Source organism: Cervus canadensis, chromosome 28 (assembly GCF_019320065.1).
Source record: "Cervus canadensis isolate Bull #8, Minnesota chromosome 28, ASM1932006v1, whole genome shotgun sequence".
In the NCBI taxonomy this organism is placed as follows: domain Eukaryota; kingdom Metazoa; phylum Chordata; class Mammalia; order Artiodactyla; family Cervidae; genus Cervus; species Cervus canadensis.
Window position 1 is genome coordinate 49,714,353 of NC_057413.1, and position 22,484 is coordinate 49,736,836.

Here is a 22,484-nt window from a genome sequence, read left to right on the forward strand (position 1 = left end):
CAAACGATTTGGCAGTACCTGGTAAAACTAATCATTCAATTATTATGACTCAGCAACTGTATTCTTAGGCATTTACCTGAGAGAAATAAAAACTTGTGTTCATACACAAAAAATCTGTACAGAAATGTTTTTAGCAGTTTTATATGACAGTCCCAAACTGAACACAATCCAGATGTTTTTCAATAGATGAGTGATTAAATTAACTGGTGCAATGAAATACTATTCTGTAATAAAAATGGACAAATACTGACAGATGCAACTTCAACTGCTTCAGGAAATTATGGTGGGGGGAAAAAATCCCGAAAGATCTCATATTGTATGTTTCTGTTTATATACAATTTTTGAGCTGACAAAACTGTAGAAATGGAAAAGACTAGTTGCTGGGCATAGAGCAGATGAAGGGTGGGAGCTGAGACAGTAGGTATGCCTCTGAAAGGATAACTAGAGGGGTCTTTGTGGTAAACCTTGGTTCTGGACCTTGATTTTGCTAGTATTAATATGTTGAACTATAATTTTGTAAGATTTACCACTGGGAAGAATGGGTAGAGGGTGCCAAGGATCTCTCTGTATTATTTCTTAAAACTGAATGTGAATCTATTATCTCAAAATTAAAAGTTTAATTTTAAAACTCCAATATAAGTTTTAAAGCCATAATAAGATCTTAACATATAATGCTCCATCATTTTTCTCATTAGCTTCAGTAGAAGATATTTATAAAATGGGACATGCAGTGTTATTTTGGGTAAGGGAGTATTCTTTTTTTTTTTTTCACTAAAAAGTGGGGGAGGGAAATATGGGAGAACATTTTAGAGCTACAAAGAGGGTCAAATCATGCATTTGCATAAGTCTTCAAAATTTTCAAAGGTCTTGAAAACATATAATCTATGAAGAGCTTTATTACATTTGGGTCTTAAAATTAGAGGGCAGATAATTTAATTCTAATCAAAAAAATTAACAGAAAAGAAGCAACTTGACCAAAGTTGGTGGCAAAGCCAAAATTAGATTCAAAGTTTACAAACAAGGCTACTTCTAGTTTTTTTTCTACCACATCAATTTCTTAGTCATAATTCAAGAGCAATATTGTTCCATAAAATACATGTTTCAAGTATATATTTTGTTAATAGTTGATTCATTTTTAAAAAAACTGTCTTATTTGTATTACTACATGTTTTCTAGGCAGAGACATTTATAAACATCACAGAAAATACATGTGCATGCAAAATGTGGAACTCCGCAACTAAATTTTACTCTGAGATTGTTAAATGTTACTTTTAAACACACATCACTAAAAAAGATAACTCATATTTCTCCTAAAATAGAGGCATTGTTGATTATAGAAACCATTGATTAATAAAAGTTACATACATAATTTTAAATAGATTTAAGAGGCATTTTACCTTTAGCAAGTTAAACCAATATCTTAGAATCAAGGATATATGATATTTTACAGAATCCTGTAATTCTGGGGTTGAAAAAAATTAGTGTTCTTTATTCTAGTCAAATGTGAAATGCACATCTCAAACAGGTTAGACAATCTGCCCAGTCACAATCACAAATCAATTAGAAATTAGAAACCAAGGCTCATGACTCCTAGCAGCCAATGGAAAATTTTTTTGTATGAAATAAATTCTTTAAAAGATACATCTTTTAAATGGTTGAACCAATGTCTTAAAGTACTTCCTATAAAGTATTCTTAGTGTCTCAGTTCTATTAAACACTCTGGAACATTTTCTCTGCTGAGTTCTTTTTAGCAGACTGCCAAGAATGATGTCAAGGAGCTTATAAACTATGTTTTCTTTAGGAGTTTTATGGCTTAGGTCTTATGCTTTAAGTCTTTAATCTGTAAGCAAAAACCTATGGTAGATATAAAAAAGATTTAGAGATGAAGCAAAGAACAAAACACTGGGCCTGTACTCTTCGCTTTCATTCTAACAGATATAAGAAAACAAGTGAAGAACAAACAAATGTATTAAGATAATGACAGGCAGAAATAAGTGCAATGAAGTACAATAAAATAGTTATGGGCATACACACTGAGGAAACCAGAATTGAAAGAGACATATGTACCCCAATGTTCATTGCAGCACTGATTACAATAAACAGGACATGGAAGCAATCTAGATGTCCACAGGCAGACCAATGGATAAGGAAGTTGTGGCACATATTACACAATGGAATATTACTCAGCTATAAAAAGGAATACATATGAGTCAGTTCTAACGAGGTGGATGAAACTGGAGCCTATTATACAGAATGAAGTAAGTCAGAAAGACAAACACCAATACTGTATATTAATGCATATATATGGAATTTAGAAAGATGGTAGCAACGATCTTACATGCAAGACAGCAAAAGAGACAGAGATGTAAAGAAAAGACTTTTGGACTCTGTGGGAGAAGGTGAGGGTGGGATGATTTAAGAGAATAGCACTGAAACATGTACAGTACCACACGTAAAATAGATGACCAGTGCAAGTTTGATGCATTAAGCAGGGCACTCAAAGCCGGTGCTCTGGGACAATCCAGAGGGATGGGATGGGGAGGAAGGTGGGAGGGGGGTTCAGGATGGGGGGACACATGTGCACTCGTGGCTGATTCATGTCGATATATGGCAAAAATCATCACAATACTGTAAAGTAATTATCCTCCAACTAAAATAAATAATTAATTTTTTTAAAGGAAATAAAGTGAAAATCTTCCTGGGAAGTAAAAAAAAAAAAAAGAGAGAGACTAAAAAGTGATGAGTATTATATTAAATAAGCTGGTGGTTAGGGTAGTAATTTCAGAAGGGGAAACACTAGGGAGAAAACTGAGTAAAATATCAAACACTGGAAAGGATCGCCTAGGAAAATTCCAGGAGAAAGAAGCAGTAAGTACAAATGTCTTTGGTGGAAAGTATGCTAGATATATTTTAGGATCTAAAAACCAATTTTCTTGTACTCGTTCATATCTCTTTCCACTGTGGCACAGCATATACTTCAGAGTTTACCACTATTAAACCATGTTACTCATTCTTACAAGAAATTTGAATTCATCTTGCAGCAGTCTTTTTATTCTGTTTTATGGGTGAGGGAAAAAATTTACTGTATAATAAATCCTCTAAGCGGCTAATTACATTGGCACTTTCTTAGAAGGAACTTTTAAAGAAAGGTCAAAGGTCATTTGTCTTATTTCCCAAACAAAATAAATTATATTAAGCAAAAGCAATTTGTATGTTAAAAACACTGAGAAGAAAAATAAAATCCTTTAGATAATTTACTGTATCACTTAAGGCTTTGGCGGCTCAGATGGTAAAGAATTCTCCTGCAATGTAGGAGACCCAGGTTCAATACCTGGGTCAGGAAGATCCCTGAAGAAAGGAATGGCAACGCACTCCCTGGAGAACTTATTGCCTGGAGAATTCCACGGACAGAGGAGCCTGGTGGGCTGTAGTCCATGGAGTTGCAAAGAGTCGGACATGACTGAGCTCTTAACACTAACTTAGGGTTCTTACCTAGTTCTAATACTCATTTGGTAAAAGGTTGAAATAAATGGTTCTCTCCATTTCCTCCTTTCTTTAAGAAACAATTTTTAAAAACCAACCAAAAGTAAACTCAAAATGGATTAAAGATCTAAACATAAGACGAAAACTATAAAACTCCTAGAGGAAAACATAGGCAAAACACTCTCTGACGTAAATCACAGCAGGATCCTCTATGACCCACCTCACAGAATAATGGAAATAAAAACAAAAATAAACAAATGGGACCTAATTAAACTTAAAAGCTTTTGCACAATGAAGGAAAATATAAGCAAAGTGAAAAGACAGCCTTCAGAATGGGAGAAAATAATAGCAAATGAAGCAAGTGACAAAGAATTAATCTCAAAAATATACAAGCAACTCCTGCACCTCAATTCCAGAAAAATAGAAGACCCAATCAAAAAGTGGGCCAAAGGACTAAACAGACATTTCTCCAAGGAAGACATACAGATGGCTAACAAACACATGAAAAGATGTGTTTGTCAACATCACTCATTATCAGAGAAATGCAAATCAAAACCACAATGAGGTACCATCTTACATCGGTCAGAATGACTGCTATCCAAAAGTCTACAAACAATAAATGCTGGAGAGGGTGGGGAGAAAAGGGAACCCTCTTACACTGTTGGTGGGAATGCAAACTAGTACAGCTACTATGAAGAACACTGTGGAGATTCCTTAAAAAACTGGAAATATAACTGCCATATGACCCAGCAATCCCACTGCTGGGCATACACACCGAGGAAACCAGAATTGAAAGAGACACGTGTACCCGTGTTCATTGCAGCACTGTTTACAATAGCCAGGACACGGAAGCAACCTAGATGTCCATCAGCAGACGAATGGATAAGAAAGCTGTGGTACATATACAGCATGGAATATTACTCAGCCACTAAAAAGAATACATTTCAATCAGTTCTAATGAGGTGGATGAAACTGGAGCCTGCTATACAGAGTGAAGTAAGTCAGAAAGAAAAACACCAATACAGAATACTAACACATATATGTGAAATTTAGAAAGATGGTAATGATAACCCTATATGCAAGACAGCAAAAGAGACACAGATGTAAAGAACAGTCTTTTGGATTCTGTGGAAGAAGGTGAGGGTGGGATGATTTGAGAGAATAGCATTGAAACATGTATATTATCAAGTGTGAAACAGATTGCCAATCCAGGTTCGATGCATGAGACAGGGTGCTCAGGGCTGGTCCACTGGGATGACCCAGAGGGATGGGATGGGGAGGGAGGTGGGGGGGGGCGTTCAGGATGGGGAACACATGTACACCCATGGCTGATTCACGTCAGTGTATGGCAAAACCACTACAATACTGTAAAGTAATTAGCCTCCAATTAAAATAAATTTTAAAAAAAACAATCATTTTCAAACCATCCTCAACTAGCTACTACAACATGAAAATAAACACAATGTATGTACTATAAAAATTTATGCAGTAAAGGCAAAATATTCAAATAAAGAGAATATGCATATGAAGAAATGCAAAGAACATTAGATATAAATTTAATCTTTAAGTTTCAAAAGCATAAAACACTCTAAGAGATGATTAAAAACCAAAAGAAAGATGTTCTATTTTTTCCTCACCATGTTCATAAATCATAACTTGGCATTACAGGCTCAGAGTCTTCAATCAGAAACAAAACCTTTGAAATATCAGTCTCCAAAGTAAAAAACATAAATTTTAATGTGGTTATATTTCAGGTTCATTTTAGTTCAGCTAATGAAACATGTTAAAGTTCTCATCAGTCCAAGATTTCAGAGAAACATGGTTCCTGTTTTTCAAAGCAACCCTCAGAAAAGCTCATGTGCAATTCTGCTCATTTCCACAGATCTATAGAGGAAACCATAAGATGGGGTTTAAACGAGAAAACTGCAGTTAACTACTTATCAGAAAAGGTAAATTAATATTTTTGTATCAATTCCCCAGGCTAAAAGACCACCCAAAGACATTTTCACTGGACAAAACTTATAAAATCAAAGAGGAAGTCCTCACCACCAAAGAAAACAATACTCTTTCAAGGAGAATTTGTGAGACAAATCAAAACCTTTAAGCTTCAGACTCTTTTTTTAAACAAGAATAGCAAAAATGATTTTATTTTGATTGGAAAGCCATTAAATACTATGTTCCTTGATATCAAAAGCTATATGTAACACAACTAAACATGGACAATAATAACAGAATTTTAAAATTCCTTTATTCTCATACTAAAAATCACACATTTTAACTTTTTATCTTCCTTTTGGCACTAGGCCAAAAGAATTTTCCAGTGCATGCTACTTAAGGGCATCATTTTCCTCACTACTCTTCTGCACAATAGCATTTTGAAAGCTGAAGCAAATGTTCCCCCAGAAAGGCTCCATCACGGAAAACTGCGGGAATCACTGAAGTAAACAAATAAAATATATTTCTTTACTATAAAAACTTGCTTTTAAAGATTTAATATGCATTGCTAATCAAGTACTAAGATAAAGTATGAAGTGTATTTCCCAAATACATGACTAAGGAATAAAAACTTAGTATGTAGAAAAAATCTACATAAATATTGAAAAATATTCAAGTTTCATGGAATATAGTTTGAGAAATGCTATCAAAAGTGCAAACTAAGAAGGAAGAATTCTAACTGACCCACAGAAATTGGTAGGTTCAATGCAGAGCTTCCCAAAGTAAGACACAACAAATGGCTTTCGTTTTCAAACTTTAAGAATGTTTTGACATATGTAAACTCTGTAAACAGGCCAATTCTTTGTGCTAAACTTTGTGAAAATATACTTCATAGTTAAGTAGCAGACTTTCTTGGGTCATTCTTAATAAGTTAAGAGAAGATACTTCAGAGATAGAGATTTTAAAAATATGGGGACTCTGAGTGAGTCCCCATGACAATGAAGAGACAAGCCCCATTCTGTCAGAAAATCTTTGAAAGATACATATGTGATAAAGGACTAGTAAACACAAAATACAAAGAATTCTTAATTCCCAATACTAAGAAAACAAATGAGCAACTTAAAATGAGCAAAAAGATCTAAACAGAGAACTCAACAAAGAAGACATTCAGATATCAAACAAGCATATGTTACCAGGGAAATGCAAATTAGAATGAGACTATTAGAATGAACAAAGTTCCAACATATGAGTGCTGTCAAACACCAAATGCCATTAAGGATGAGGAACAATAGGAATTTTCAGTCACTGTGGGTGAAAACGCAATGTGACAGAGCCACTGCAGAAGTCAATTTGACAGCGCCTCACAAAAGTAAGCATACTTCCACCACATGTTTTAGCAATATGTTTCTTAGTATTTAACCAGTGAGTTGAATACTTACATCCATACAAAACCCACACACACATGCTTAGAGAAGCTTTATTCATAACTACCAAAACATCAAGGTAACTAAAGTGTTCTTCACTAAGTGACTGGATAAACAAATTGTGGTACATCCAGAGAATGAAACATTATTCAACAATAAAAAGAACAAGCAATGGAGCCACAAAAGTCATGGAAGAATCTTCAGTGCATAACACTAAGTGAAGAAGCCAAACCAGAAAGTCTACATACTGTATAATTCCAACTACATGATATTCTGGAAAAAGGTAAAACTATGGAAACAGTGAAAAGGTCAGTGGGTGCCAGAGGTTCAGGGGAAGTGAAGGGATGAACAGGTAGAACACAGAAAACTTTTAGGGTGGTGAAACTACTCCATAATGGTAGATAGCTGTCATTATCTATGCTAATATAAGTTAAGGACTTTCGTTTATAATTGTGTATCAGTACTATCTAGGGCTTCCCAGGTGGCTCAGACGGTAAAGGATCTGCCTACCATGCAGGAGACCGGGGTTCGATCCCTGGGTTGGGAAGATCCTCTGGAGAAGGAAATGGCAACCCACTCCAGTATTCTTTCCTGGAAAATCCTATGGGTGGAGAAGTGTGGTAGGCTACAGTCCATGGGGTCACAGAGAGTCGGACACGACTGAGCGACTTCACTTTCACTTTTCACTATCTATCCGGGCTTCCCTGGTGGCTCAGTGATAAAGACTCCACCTGCCAAGGCAGGAGACATGGGTTCAGTCTCTGATCCAGAAAATCCCTCTTGCTATGGAGCAACTGAGCCCATATGCCACAACTACTGAGCCTGTGCTCTAGAGCCTGGGAGCCACAGCTACTGAGCCCACGTGCCCTAGAGCCTGTGCCCTGCAACAAGGGAAGCCACTGCAATGAGAAGCCCACACGTTACAAGGAAGAGAAGACCCCACTCGCTTCAACTAGAAAAAGACTGTGCAGCAACAGAGATCCAGCACAGTCAAAAATAAAATAAATAAAATTATAGATTATAAAAATACTGCCTATTCAATTTTAATTGAAATGGGGGTCAGGGAAGCAGTGATGGTGGAGGAGTATATGGCAACCCTCTATACTTTCAGCTTAATTTTTCTCTAAACCTAAAACTGTTCTTAAAAAATAAAGACTAAAAATTTTTAAGTAACACAATAAAATAAAAGCAAGCATTTCAAGTAAGAAAAAGTTATTTCTTTTCAAATTTTATGAAATTGTTACTTTTAATGAATCACAAATTTTACAATAAGACTAATTTTTAAATATTTTTGTCATCTACTCCAGCAGAATAAGAAAGGATATCATTCTAGCGTCCAAGGATCAAAACAACTCAGGTCATGAAAGTAAAACAATAAAATAAAATACCTAGTGTCTTAATTAATGTCATCAAATAATTTTACACCTGCTATATGTCTCTGACACTTTTTACTGCAGTCACCTCATCTTCACTTAATTTACTAAGTAAACAGATGTTACAGACAAGGCTACATTCAAAAGGGTAACATCAATTCACAGGAAAAGCTACGGCACAGTAATAAGTTCACTTGTCTCTTAGTCCAGCACTCCCATTCTCTAAATCATTTCTATTTAGATTTTTTATAAACTTTTCCCCAGGGTCCTTCCAGTAACTTCTGCAGACAGACATTTGAACTCTTATTCAATTTAAATGAGTCAATTTAATTCTCTTGATCTTCTGATAAAAGGAGAAATCAATGTTCTAATTATAGCATTATATTAACTTGGGTTAACAAGGTTTTGTCATCCAAGTGCTTATTGCATTGGTGATAACTATTTACCACCAAAAAGAACAGAGCAAAATTTTCAAATATCTAATTGTTACAATAAAAATGGTTTACTTTCTAATGCCTTTATAGGTACATGCAGCAAAATATTTTTGTTAAATATACACATATATACACAATCAAAATCAGTTCTCCAAACTGACATCAAAGCTACTATAAATATATATTTGGTTCTAGCAAAAATATAACACGGTTGTATGCAACAAAACTAATGAACTGCAATAGAAAGTTAAGCTGAAGCTGCAGCAATGCTTTTATTACAGTGACTTAAATCAACCCCATTTAAACCCAATCTCATCCTGAGTAGTATTCATCTAATTTCACACTGCTTCATAATTTTTACTCCAAAAGAGGCTGACTACTCATTTAGGAAATTTATGTGTCCATGGTATCAAGTCACAAAAGATATACATTAAAATGTTTAAACTACTGTGAAAAGACCTGTAAATAGCTGAATAGTGTCTTTAATGGAAGACTATGGACCTAATTCTTGGAAACTTGCAAGTTTCCAGTAATTTTCCTGCATGATTAAATTTTTGTGTCAATAAAAAATAATGAAGTGGCAGCCAAAACCTGTTTAACTGTAGTGTGATAATGGGAAGTTGGAAAAGGGAATGTGGGATGATGCTAACGCAATACGCAAATAATGGTCAAATGGGGTCAAGATAAAACTCTAGACTTCATAATAACTGGAATAGAGAAAAGTCACAGGAAATTGAGTTATCACAAGGGAAAAGACAGTAACGATCAGAGCTTTCCAACCATGTCCTTTGTATCTCCTATGCAACTGGGTCTAAGCGCACAGATTTCAATCCCCTCAGCCCGTGGAATGGCTGGCTAGGGCCAGGGGTACTCAGGCTCCCCACCGCCTGTCGTCACCTGTCAGGACCAACCCTGTGCTTTGACATTCCACGGCCCTGTGAATACTAATATTTTCACTTGTGGTGTGACGTGCAAAAAACACTGCGAACGACTGAAAAATGTAACCAACTCTTACACCACAACAGTCACACTGAGGAAGGGGGCTTATCCAAGAGTGGAAAATCTGTCACATTCAATTAAACCATTAATTTGACTGTTATTGGTATTATGGATTTAGTTTTAATCTCTCTATTTGTTTAAAACGTATCATTACGTAAGATGTAAACACAGTAAGAAGTTGCTATCTGTGTGTTTATGGTTGTACTTATTTCAGGAATGTTAGCATAACAATGCTTCACATTAATAGTGGGGTTGGGGAGGATTTCCTTCCCCCTTTCAATGGGATCTGGACAAAACACAAGGTTGAAAAGCACTTGTTTAGTGGGTCTGGAGTTATCGCTTCTCGGCCTTTTGGCTAAGATCAAGTGTAGTGGGTCTGGAGTTAAACAGCTTGAAGCTCAGGCCTATCACTTACAAACTTTGTGATTCTAGGAAAGCTATTTACTGTCTCTTTGAGCCTCAGCTTCTCTATTTGTAGGATAACGATAGATAAGTCTTATCCACAGAAGGGTCTTTGTGAGGATTCAAGTCCAAAACGTGATTGGCCTGGTATATTCTTTTTTTATTATTATTTTTTTTTATTTAAGGATACTTGCTTTACAGAATTTTGCTGTTTTCTGTCAAACCTCAACATGAATCAGCCATAGGTATACGTATATCCCCTCCCTTTTGAAACTCCGTCCCATCTCCCTCCCCAGCCCAGCCCTCTGGTTGATACAGAGCCCCTGTTTGAGTGTATATTCTTCACAAACATGTGCTAGTTAACAAGAAGAGTTGACTTTAGAATGCTAAAAGTACATTAGAATGCTAAAAGTACATTTCACACATAACGAAAGCATAGTTTTAATTTAGTTTATCCATCTTAGATAAAATACAATGGAAACCTGACTATATATATGTGACCCTATTCCATCTTTAAAGGGGATAGGGGACGGCAATATTGCTTTAGAAGGACTCCTACCATTCTAAAAATACTGTCCCCGCAGCTGTTTAAAATTTATTTTTTTAGACCATAGCACCACTGTTTGGTTGTTTCCAATTTCTAAAACCACAAATAGTAAAAGTGTACTCAGTCTACTGCAAACATAAATAGCAAATGCACGCTTCAGCACTTTTTAAAGGATATGGAAATTGGCAACAAAAATGCAGTTCATGTTGAAAATTTATGACAGCCCTGCCATATTTCTTCAGAAATACAATCAGGTAAAAATTAGGAAGATCTCTACCAGCTGGGTGGTATTTTTATGTTTTTTTACTTATATTTTCACTAACTGAAAGACTTTCATTATGCAACTTCTGGCACTTGATAAAATAGAGCAATAGTACCTTTGCTAAAACCACAGTTTCTTTGGTTATGTTTAGCATTACACAAACATCTTTCACCTTAGATATCCTTTTGCATTAGAGTGTTTAATTTTAAATTGACTAAAGGGAATTTCTTTTTTCAGAATATTATGCTTTCTGGATATCATTAGCACAAGAATTGTATTTTTATAACTTCTCGAAAGATTATGTGTGTGTTACAATTATTAGGCATTTGGTTCCATAAAAATATTGTGAGAACTACTGCTAAAAGATGAAAATATGAAAGTGATTCAGGGAAACATAGACAAGGCTGATTTACTGTGATACTATAAATCACAAGAGAAAAAAGTCTGTTTCAGAAAATATGTAAAAAAAGAACAACATGGATTCAGTGCCTCTTCCCTGATAAGGTTTATCTAATAGAACATATCCTCAAGCTTCTGAGACAGAGAAAGAAAAGAAAATCATTCTTGTACCAAAGGTTGAAATAAATAATATTTACTGTGAAGCTCAACAATGGAGAAAAGAGTTTTGTCATTAGGACAAATTCTTCACTACTTTATTTCTCATCACAGTATTAAAATTCCTGCTGCTACATACTGAAACTGGTTTTTAAATACCAGGTCTAGGAAGAGTGAAAGACCATGTGTTAATCTTTCGATAAAATTTTTAAAAAGCTGAATTAGTACTGAGTGAACAAATGACTAAGTAGAGGAAAAAATGGCATTTAGTCATTTCAGATAACTTTTCCTTTTAATGAGATATTTTTAAAAGAGCAATTCAAAAGTTGATGACCAATTACTCTACACTTTATTCTTAATTGAAAGAAAAAAAAAACTGCCAAGGAATTTTTTAAATGGCTCTTCTTTTTCATGGTGGTCCCTCTTTATATGCATTTTTACTTATCCAATACTTTCCTATGAAATATTTTGAGTCACTGAATATATGCTTATTCAGTTGGATGAAAACTTTCATATCTCTTTTATATATTTTATAAAGCAAAAAAAAAAAAAAGGGAAAAATTTAGATTAAAATAGGCACTGTAACAAAACTACAAATTGAACGAGAAAGACAAAAGCTCTGTGATATTTGCAGAAAAAGAAACTAGTTATATTTCTTAGTTTACTGAAAAAAAAATAAGAAAGTCAAGACTATAAAACTATTATGCTTTGAATTTTTAAGTCCCAATGTATTATATAAACATTGCTCTTCCCCCCTATCTTGTAAAATGCATCTGATTTTTGCGAGACAATTGCTTTTCTTTAAATTTACACACTGGGAAGTGAACCTAACTGCTAACCAAATCTAAACTCAAATTACATCATAAATTAAGAAACTTTCTGTATTTTTCTTATCTGCAATCAGCACCTATTGAAACTGTGAACTTAAAAAAGCATTCAGACTTAATTTCTTACTTTGAATGCTATTTAAATACTATGAACTTTATAATACTGCATCATTACATTTCTAGGTATCATCTAAAAACATTTCAAAGTTCTCAACTTATCTAATATCTTTTCTGCTGAATAAGGTATTATCTGAAAGGTTAGTGACTTTGAATTGCCCATTATTACTTTAAGATGATACTTAATCATATTTTCCTAAATTAAGAGATGGTCAAATCAATATGAAAGCTACAAAGAAAATATTATTTTTAAAAATAGCTTTTCAAAATAGGAATATATATTCTAGCGATGCAATTTCCTTATTTGAAATAGGATCACTTTTACAAAATTTTTAAAAAACTGATTGTCATTTTTTATTCACCAAAAGTAGAAAAAAAGAGAATAACAGAACAAATGTCCACCTCAGTTGCTACAGCCACAGGTTCTGAACTGGAAAGAAGTTAAGAATCAAACGGTAGCAGCTTCTGGAACATATAAACATTGTAAATTAAAACTACAAGGTCTCCTAATATAACAGCTTTTTATTAAAAAACATTTTTACAAAATTTACCAAAAGACATCAGAGAGAAAAAAGGAGTCTTTACATTACAATAATTTGCTGAAAATTTCATTTCTGAAACAAATCAAATTTTAGAACTTGGGAGTAACCACATACAATGAATCAATGTGTCATCTATAATAATACTGATATACTGAAAAAAAAACTTTCATTCTTAAGTTGTGAAATAACTTAAGATTTTGAGGTAAATTTATTTGATCTTATGTTAATTACAATAGCCTGCATGAACGTTTTTTGATTACATAAAGAGCCATAACTTCTTAAATTCTATAGATACAGTCCTTGAGTTACTCTGAGTAAAATCATACTATCAGAAATTATAACATTTGGAACACTAATGTTTCAGTTATTACAACAGTTCACCTATTCTTTTTTGAGTAGACACATTAATTTCTTATCATGTCTTTTATTCTAAGCTCTAAATAATATGAAATTAAATAACAGAATAATCCAAGAGAATCACAACAGACAAGCTGATTACAACAGTTTATTTTCTGTACTGTTACTTTCTTTACAAATATTTGTGGTATTTTATAACATTAAAATCATAAGAAAAGAAATATTAAGTGCTTATTAAGGCTGCTGTCATGGGATATTAAGGGATGGAATCTCCTAAAAATCAGAAATACAAATAATTTTATATTTCAAAATTTATTAACCTAAGGATAATAAGATGCATTTATTTTTAAAAATATTTTAAATGTTGTTATATTGGATTAGAGTACATATACAATTAATGAATACCTCTAATACAGAGTTAAGTCTATTTTTCCTTGTCAGAAAAAAAAAAAAACTTCAACTTAATTTTAAACAATTTTATCACACTATTACACAAACTTAAAGCGTGTACAAATAATGTAACCTGAAACCTACTCTGATATCTGAGGAATTACCAATTAAAGCATGAATCTTCACAATTCAGCAGCACTTTAATAATTTTATGAAAAAAAGATTATTTGCACATTTACTCTTTAACCACATGAAAAACATTTCCTGGGCTTCTTAAAGTGAAAAAAGTCACTTGTTTTGGAATAAAGTATATACCAAAAATACTTGGTAATCCAATAGACTATTTTTCCTACATTATGGTCAGGCAACAAACCCCACCAAATATTGAAGATTGACATTTGTAGGTAATTCAATAGTCAGATGATGATTCCTCAGTAGTTTCACAGTAGCATAATTTTTCACATTACTTGAAACCACTGTTAAACCTATAACACATTTTCTGTTTCGCTATGGGTGTTTTTTCTATCTTTAACTCTAGAAGAAATATCTTTTATCTGTCTACAGTACAAAAAGCATTCATAATTCAGAAATGTTTTCTTCTTTTGCAATGCATGACTTTGAACTCAAGATTTCTCAAAGATCAGTTAAACATTAAAAAAAAAAAAATGTTTCTTTAAGACCAGAGCCTTATTTATGTGAGTCTGTGGCTTAACTGACAAAAATTTTTCTGTCCCAAGCAAAGTCAGTCAGTTTACATCTTAAAACACCATAATCTAGCTTCAATTCATAGAGATATCTGTGAGGCAAGACAATAAAATGTTGCATACCTTTCTATCAAATTATAGACTGTAATAAACATTAATTACTCTGTGTGACAGATAAGAGATAAAACAAATTGATGAGAGGAAATGAATACTTATAGTTTTAAAAAGTAATCAGCAATAATACATCTATATATTCATATAACACATTTATGCAACAGTTTCTATTTAACTCAGCAAATATTAATGAAACTCTAATATGTGAACATAGTGCCATGTTTAATCAAATGCCATAGGTCATCATTAATAATCATCTAGAAATTTGTTCTCTAATTAGATTATTATACAAAATACTGTCCATATAATTGTCATGTATATTTATTGCCTTCTTAGAAATTAAAGTTACCAATATTAAGTGATAGCTAAACCACCTAGTGTTAAATGAAAACAAGTATAAATTAACACATTAATGAAAAACATCCACAATCAAAATGTCCAGTAAAATAGCTGAAGCAGATCTAATTTTGACTCACAATTTTTAAAATTTACAAATTTTCAAGATTCCAAAATCACATATTTAAATGCAGCTAATATAACAATCTCACATTTTTGTTGATAGCACTTATTACATGCAAGGTACAGATGTTAAACACTTTATATTTTTGCACTTAGTTAATGCTCAGAACACCGCTTCATTTTATAGATGATGAAAAGTAAGTTACTCACTTCTAGGTGAATCACACAGTTATTAATTGACAGACTACTGGATTCTAAGTCCATGCTCTTGAGGTCTATTTTAATAAGTAAGCATCACAGGAAAATTTGACTTTTTAAAGTTGGAAGAAAAATGTGATATTCATTGACTTAATGCCTGAGGCCAATATGTAATAGATTATTATATGAGCATGCATACACAGCTTAAGTCTGATATAAAATTATTATACAGTTCTTATAACAAATGGATATTCTATACAGTATTTATTTTCTATATTCAAAGGAATAAAATCAAATGTTTACCTATTCTAAAATTTGAATAGTCCTATCTAAACAATCATATATGCCCTCATACACACAAGCACATATATACTAACTTCCTGAACAGAATATAAGGATTTAAATATAATTTTAATAAACTTATTAAAATCAAGAATAAAAATATTTTCTGATTAGCAATTTAAATAAAATTATTAAATATATATTAAATTGCATTTTGCTTACTGAAATTCTAATATGTAAATTTAAATGAATAATAACAGATAATACAGTAAGCATACACTTTATTTTTTAAATTTTATTTTATCTATTTATTTATTTATTTATTGGCCCCACTGTGTAGCATGTGGGATCTTAATTCCCCAAACAGGGATCGAACCCATGACCCCTACACTGGAAGCACAGACTTTTAACCACTACCAGGGAAGTCCTTCAGTTTAGTTTTAATGTGAACTAAAAGTTACCCTTTTCAACTCAGTTATCCTGCATTTTAAAAAACTGAAGGCCATTCTAGAATTTAAAACAAGAATTGTTAAATACAAATACAAATACTCTTGTTCAGCAATTCCCCTGAACATCTTATTCAGCAAGAATTCACTTCTAATTGCTTAGGCTCTTGAGGTAAGGCATTTATTTTTCTTTGCAGTGAACAATGTTTCGTGTTTGGCTAAATATAGGAAGTTACACCACCAATGGAATGTGATTATCTATAATGAGAGTTAGTTACTCCATATTCCCATTTTGAAAAATAAATTAATGTATCAACACACTCTATAACATTTATATAAACTTTAAAATACTAGCTAGCTAAAAGTGAAAAGAACATATAGTCAGGCTAATTTCATACCATGCATAATCATTCCTCACAGAATTTTTATTACACAGTATGGAATGGATTATAGTAAATGTATTTCACACATGCTATTTCTTATTCAAAAAGAAATACAGAATAGGATATAGAAAAGTTCTAGCCAAATCTTCATTCAAATCCAACATTCACGGACGCCACTGTAATTGAAAGACATTTCCAAACAGATAGCTGTGGACCTCATTTTCCTTTAAAATAATATGTCTTTCACATCTGTTCCAACTAAAACATTCATGTTCTTAAACTTTACCAAACTGCCTTATGCTTAGTTTTTAAAATATTGTAGTTTTATTTTGTTTTACTTTAATTTACAACTAGTTAAGCTCATAGAGTTCAAATTTTCAAATTATGTTAACATGTTAAAAAATAGTATCATATGCATACCTAATCAACCTTTTATTTCCAATGTTTCTGAAACTCCACTTGATTTTAACTGACCTTCATAGAACTTCCTAAAATGGGATACGTTATATATTTTAAGATCAATGTGAATTCACTTTAAATTTCACTTTGACTATACTTTCTCAAATAGACAAAGTTTGCAAAGAAGATGTAAAAATGAATTCTATCAGTTTTCAAATTTTTCCTTTTCTTTTGACCTACTCAATAATTATAAATTAAAAATAAATATGCAGTATTAAAACATGGCCTAGGCATCTTTGAATTAACAATGATACTCTCACTGGAATGTCTATAAAATTATCATATTTCAGATAATTAAGAAATGAGTTCAAAGAAGTTTCAGATTGAGGGTGTATTAAAATCAAAGTAATTATTATGAGAGAAAGGATAAAGAGAAGAAAGGAAAATAGTGAAGGCCTTATGCACTTCTTGATGAAACATTTTAAAAAGCAAAAATTTACAATAACAAAAATTTAAGATTGCTATTTATCTAATAATAAATTCAAAAGTTTTTACAACATTAATGGAAACTTACTCAAATTGGTTTTAAACAACTATCTTTTCCAAAAAGCAGTCAAATGACCAGTTTAGGAAGACTGCCTAAATACCTTTGTCCATAAGCCTTTCTTAACAGCTAACTTCATAAAATCTTGTATGCTATCACCTCTCCTCTCAACAAAACTCCTATCTTGAAATATCTTTCTATTCAATTTAGAGTATTTACCTAGATAAGGAAACTAATGGTTCTCAACAATATAAATACATTTATAAACCAGATAAAATTATATGTAATGTACTGAAGAATGAACTGTTATAGCAGAGGGCTATTTGTACTTTTTACTCTGATTTTCAGATGCAAACATTCATAAAGCAGAAGGAAATTACAACGCAAACTGGGGACACCCTATAAACATATGTACATACATATAATAACAGAGAAAATTACAAAGCAACATCAAATTTAAGACAGTAAGATAGAGAATACACAAATACTGATAACATCATCAAGGATGGTAGACTCCAAGATGGAAGTTTTGCACCATGGTGTAGAGGAAGGTTTCAATTTGAATTAAAACCCAGGAGAAACAGTCATTTTAAGTGTGTAGAAAGTTAAAGTATTAGTTGCTCAGTCATGTCTGACTCTTTGCCACCCTATGAACTGTAGCCCTCTAGGCTCCTCTGTCCATGGAATTCTCCAGGCAAGAATACTGGAGTGGGTAGCCATTTCCTTCTTCAGGGGGTCTTCCCAAGCGGGGAATTGAACACAGGTCTCCCACAGTGCAGGCAGATCCTCTGTCTGAGCCACCAGGTAGAGAAGGTTATAAAGGCACGGAGGAGACAGTGATGAACAAAGGTATGGAGGGGACAGAAGGAAAAGAAAGATGACATGTGAAAGCAACACGAAACACAAGTGAAAAAGGCGGCACAGGCCATGAAATTAATAAATGACAGTAACATTTATCCGACTATTCAGATCAAAATCTAAGGTGTCATCAACGACATGTCCTCTCTTACAATCTGTAGCTGAACTATTACCAATTCCTGTTAACTCTACCTCCCAAATAGATCTTAAACCGGTGTTCATCACTAGTTCCCCGCTACCAGCCCCCATGGCTCAGGCACAGCATCGCTCACCTGAACTACTTCTCTGGTCTCCCAGGTGGTCTCCCTACATCTCCTGGTCCCCATCCGTGTCCATCTCACCCTCACTAGAAACCAATTCTCTGCCAGGTTGGTCTGTTTCAAACTAAATCAGGTCATTGTACCCCCTCACTAAAAAACCTTTCAGCGGATTACCAGCACTCTCAGAATGAAGCCTGTACAACCTTCAACATGACAAACACTGATTTGGTGCTTATCTGTATTTTCAGTTTGACCTTGTTCCTCTCCAGCCTTACACGAGCCTCTGCCCTCCCAGGAAGGACTCCTCTCACTTCCTCAGACAAAACCTGCTCTCTTGTCTCTTTATCTCTAACAAGCCCCACTGTAACATTCACAAAGAAGTCCTCCCTGATCATCCCTCACCTGAGTCCCTAGACAAAGTGAGGTATTCTTACAAGCTCAGATTAACTGGTACTTCTCTGTCACAACACTCTATGGATTACACTTAAGAGTTATTTGATGGCTTTTTATTATCTTTGAAGTGGTGGCTTGCTATAATAAACTGCGAGGTTTCATTGTGAAGGGACTCATTAGTATTCTACCATTCCCCAGGGATGACACAAAAGTGGGAAACAATAAAGATTTGTTAAATGCTAAGTCAAAGAGACACAGCAAGATGTTGCCAACCAGAAGATTCAGAGGATATAACAGCTCTCAGGTCACCAAATATTCAATCTAGAAGAACATTTACAGATGACTTACTTCAATGGTTTCTGACTCATTAGGGACCTCAGATTCAACAAGATGCCTCAAAGAACAGGAGGACGACCAGCCAGCAAGATACTGGTGTCATCTATCACCAACTTCTGCCTTGGCTCCCACCAAATCAGATTCACTTTCATGCGTTTTTATATATTGCGTCTTTATGTAACACTTCCTTTGGGGAAAAAATAGAAAAGCTTGAAATCCTCTGCCCTAAATAACTTCTGAATCTTAACCTGTATACTCCATCCATTCATATTGGAGTCCTCCTCCAGCTACTGCTCCTAACATCGTAATATCCTGATAGAAAGTGCCCTGGTAACCCTGGTTAAAACCTCAGATCATCTTAATTCTCTGCTTCCTTGATTCCTTCATATCCAATCAATCATCAGATCCTGGGATTCTTCCCTCCTCTCATCTACCCCTTCTCCGCCATTACCACTGCTGCCAGACTAAAACAGACCTAGATCCTTTTTGTTCCTGGAATTACTACGGCAACACCTTATGCAGGTTATGCTCAACTGCTCAGTCATGTCCGACTCTTTGTGACCCCAAGGACTGTAGCCCGCCAGGCTCCTCTGTCCACGGAATGCTCCAGGGAAGAATGCTGCAGTGGGTTGTCACTTCTCTTCCAAGGGACCTTCCTGACTCAGGGACTGAACACACGTCTCATGTCTCGTTCATTGGCAGGAAGGTTCTTTACCTGCTCAGCCAGCTGGGAAGCCCTCTTATGCAATCTCCTCTTCCTCAAAAACACCCATGTTGGACTCTCTTCCACATAGTACTTTCATTATATCCGTAACAGAAAATTCCCCTCCCTGATTTTAAAATCCTCCTTACCCGTCCAAACCACCTATTTAACCTACTAGACTTCCTATTTCTTTGCTTGGTTTTCTTATAAGTCCATCGTTATCACTCAAGCAGGATGCATGACAACTCTCCCATCTGCCTATCTAAACCAGAGCTCCAAATCTGCATGGCCTAAGTGATCAAGGTGCATTCAACACAATAAAGTAGAACTTCATGTTCTTAGTTTGACTAATGTAAACCATAGGAGCAATCTTTATATTGGATGCATTCTTTGTACTTCTTAGGTACATTAAAACTTGGCATAAAATTTCACAATTACACAATGAAAAATTACTAAGGTTATGAAAGAATTACACAACATAGAGCCTATAGTCTGCATTTTACAGATGAGGAAATGAAACTCAAAAAGTAAGCCATCTGGTCAAGGTCACACAGCCAAGTTAAGGGTAGGCCAGAAACTAGACCACTAGCAGCTCGGCTCATCCGCTTTTCCTCTAGTCTGGCTGTATCCCAACTATCTTCACAGGAGACCTCAGAGTGCATAATTACGACTGGGCTCTAGACTCGGACTGCAGGAGTTTTAAGATAGGTCATACCATTTACTAGGAAAGAAAAAAACAAAAAAGCCTGATTCTCCATTATAGTGATTTTTAGCTACTATCTTCCTACCTGTGCGGAGTGGTAACATTCATTTAACAAAGATTTACTTTGCTCCTAACAAGTGCTGGGGATAGAGCAGGGAACAGAACTAACTATTCACCTTCATGAAGAAAATGCTTCAGTAGGGTAAACTAATATGAATGAATAAATGAAAAAGTTAAATATTTACAGTGTCAGATAGTGATGAATAAGAAAAGTAAGGTGAGAAATAAGGAAGGGAAGGGTATATACCTCATCATCGTTCAGGGAACCAGGAGATGAGAAGCAACCAACAACCGAGAGATGACCAGAAGTGACTAAACAGGTAAAAGAAAAATAATGTCTTTCAACAAGAAAAGTGATCAACTATGTCAAAATGTTATAGGTCAACGAAGGTCAGCACTAAAAACTGACCACTCTAGATTTAGCAAAGCAGAGGTCACCGATGACCCTCAAGCGCAGTCTGGGTGGAGAGATAAAAGCAAAAATTTGAATGAAATGGCTTCGAGAGAAAGAGAAGGTAACTGGAGACCGTGAGAACAGACAACTCCTTGGAAAAGTTCTGCTAAAAAGGGAGCAGAGCAATGGGAATGTTAAGAACAATGTAGGATCAGTATGTTGTGGTTGCTGCTGTTGTTTACTGTTTTAAGAGTAGAGGGAATTTATGCAACTCCAAATGCTATTGATTAGTAAAATAAAAAACACAAATTCTGGTGTACTGTCTTTGAGGAGGTGAGAGAAAATAGAATCAAATGCATATGTGCAGGGGACTGGCCTTAGATAGGAGCACAGACAGTTCATCCATAGTAACAGTCAGGAAGTGGGCATAGACAGAGATGAAGATGTATATTTGGTGCTGGGAACTTATTTAAATTTTCCAGTAAATAGCTTTGTCCTCTCATTGAAACAGAGAGCAAAAGTTAGCAACTGAGAGTAATGCTAAAAGAAAAGGTGCTGAATGTTTATAGACAGAAAGGAGAATGTATAAGAGGGATATTTTTAAGAAATAGAATAGGGAATGAACTGGGAGAATCACAGTTTGCAAAGTACAAGTTGAAATTAGTGGTCATGATATAAATCAGAAATGCTAGTATCAAGTATTTCCTTCAGACACACTGACTTGTGCCTATGTAGAGCCAGCCTAAACACAGAGTAGGCAGAAAGGTGAAGTTACGTGAAGGAAGGAAGGAGAAAGGAGCAGAACAACTGAGGAAGGAGGAAGGGGAATGAGCAAAAAAGGCCCAAGAGTTGCAGGTACTTGCATTGCGTTGATTATAATGATGGAGAGGAGACCAGAGGTAGGTAAAGGAGGGAGATAAGAATTCAAGAAGCATAAGAGAATAAAGAAGTATAAAGATCAATGGGTTTGTTAAGTTGGGATAGTAAAGAGGTACACTGTAAAGAGAAACATGTTAGAAACAGAACAGAATGCTGATGAAAGAGGACAAGTCTTGAAACTGAGTTTATAAAATGGTTGCCAATACTGACAATAACAAGATTAATAATGGGACCAGGGAAATTAGCAGCTAGGCAAAGGACAAGATGTTTGGACCCAGAAAGCATCCACTTGTTATCTCAAAGTTCTAACCAATTCTTCTAATATCACCCTTTGAACCTACACAACTAGGGACCTATCCTGAACCACATGTTTTAAAGAATCTGCTCTGGCCCTCTTCTGGCTAAGTCTATGGGAGCCAAGAGGACTTGCTTGACCCAAGCCTTCATCCCCCTTTCTAGAATATGCTCCAGATACCAGGACCCTCAAACACCCTGATCAATGTCCAAAGTCCAGATTCAGAACCTATGCAAATGTCTTCCCCAGATCCACCTTCCTGAAAACTCTCTATACAGCTCCTTGAAGCACCATTAAATCTGAGGGACAGCCAAGAGGAGATACAGGGGTGGGCAGAATACGAACATGTCAGCTGAAGTACCTGTATCCATGCAAGCAAGGTCCTCCAGGTCTGGGAGGGAGAATGGAGGAAAGTGGGCTACAATTT

The 22,484-nt window shown here is 34.6% G+C and overlaps 1 protein-coding gene and 1 pseudogene across 6 annotated transcripts in view; one reads left to right on the forward strand and one right to left on the reverse strand.

Moving 5' to 3' along the window:
* The window catches only part of SUPT3H (SPT3 homolog, SAGA and STAGA complex component), a 347,771-nt gene that overhangs the window by 228,040 nt on the left and 97,247 nt on the right, over positions 1–22,484 (reverse strand). The window lies entirely within an intron of this gene.
* Positions 9,984–10,164, forward strand: LOC122430225 (annotated as a pseudogene).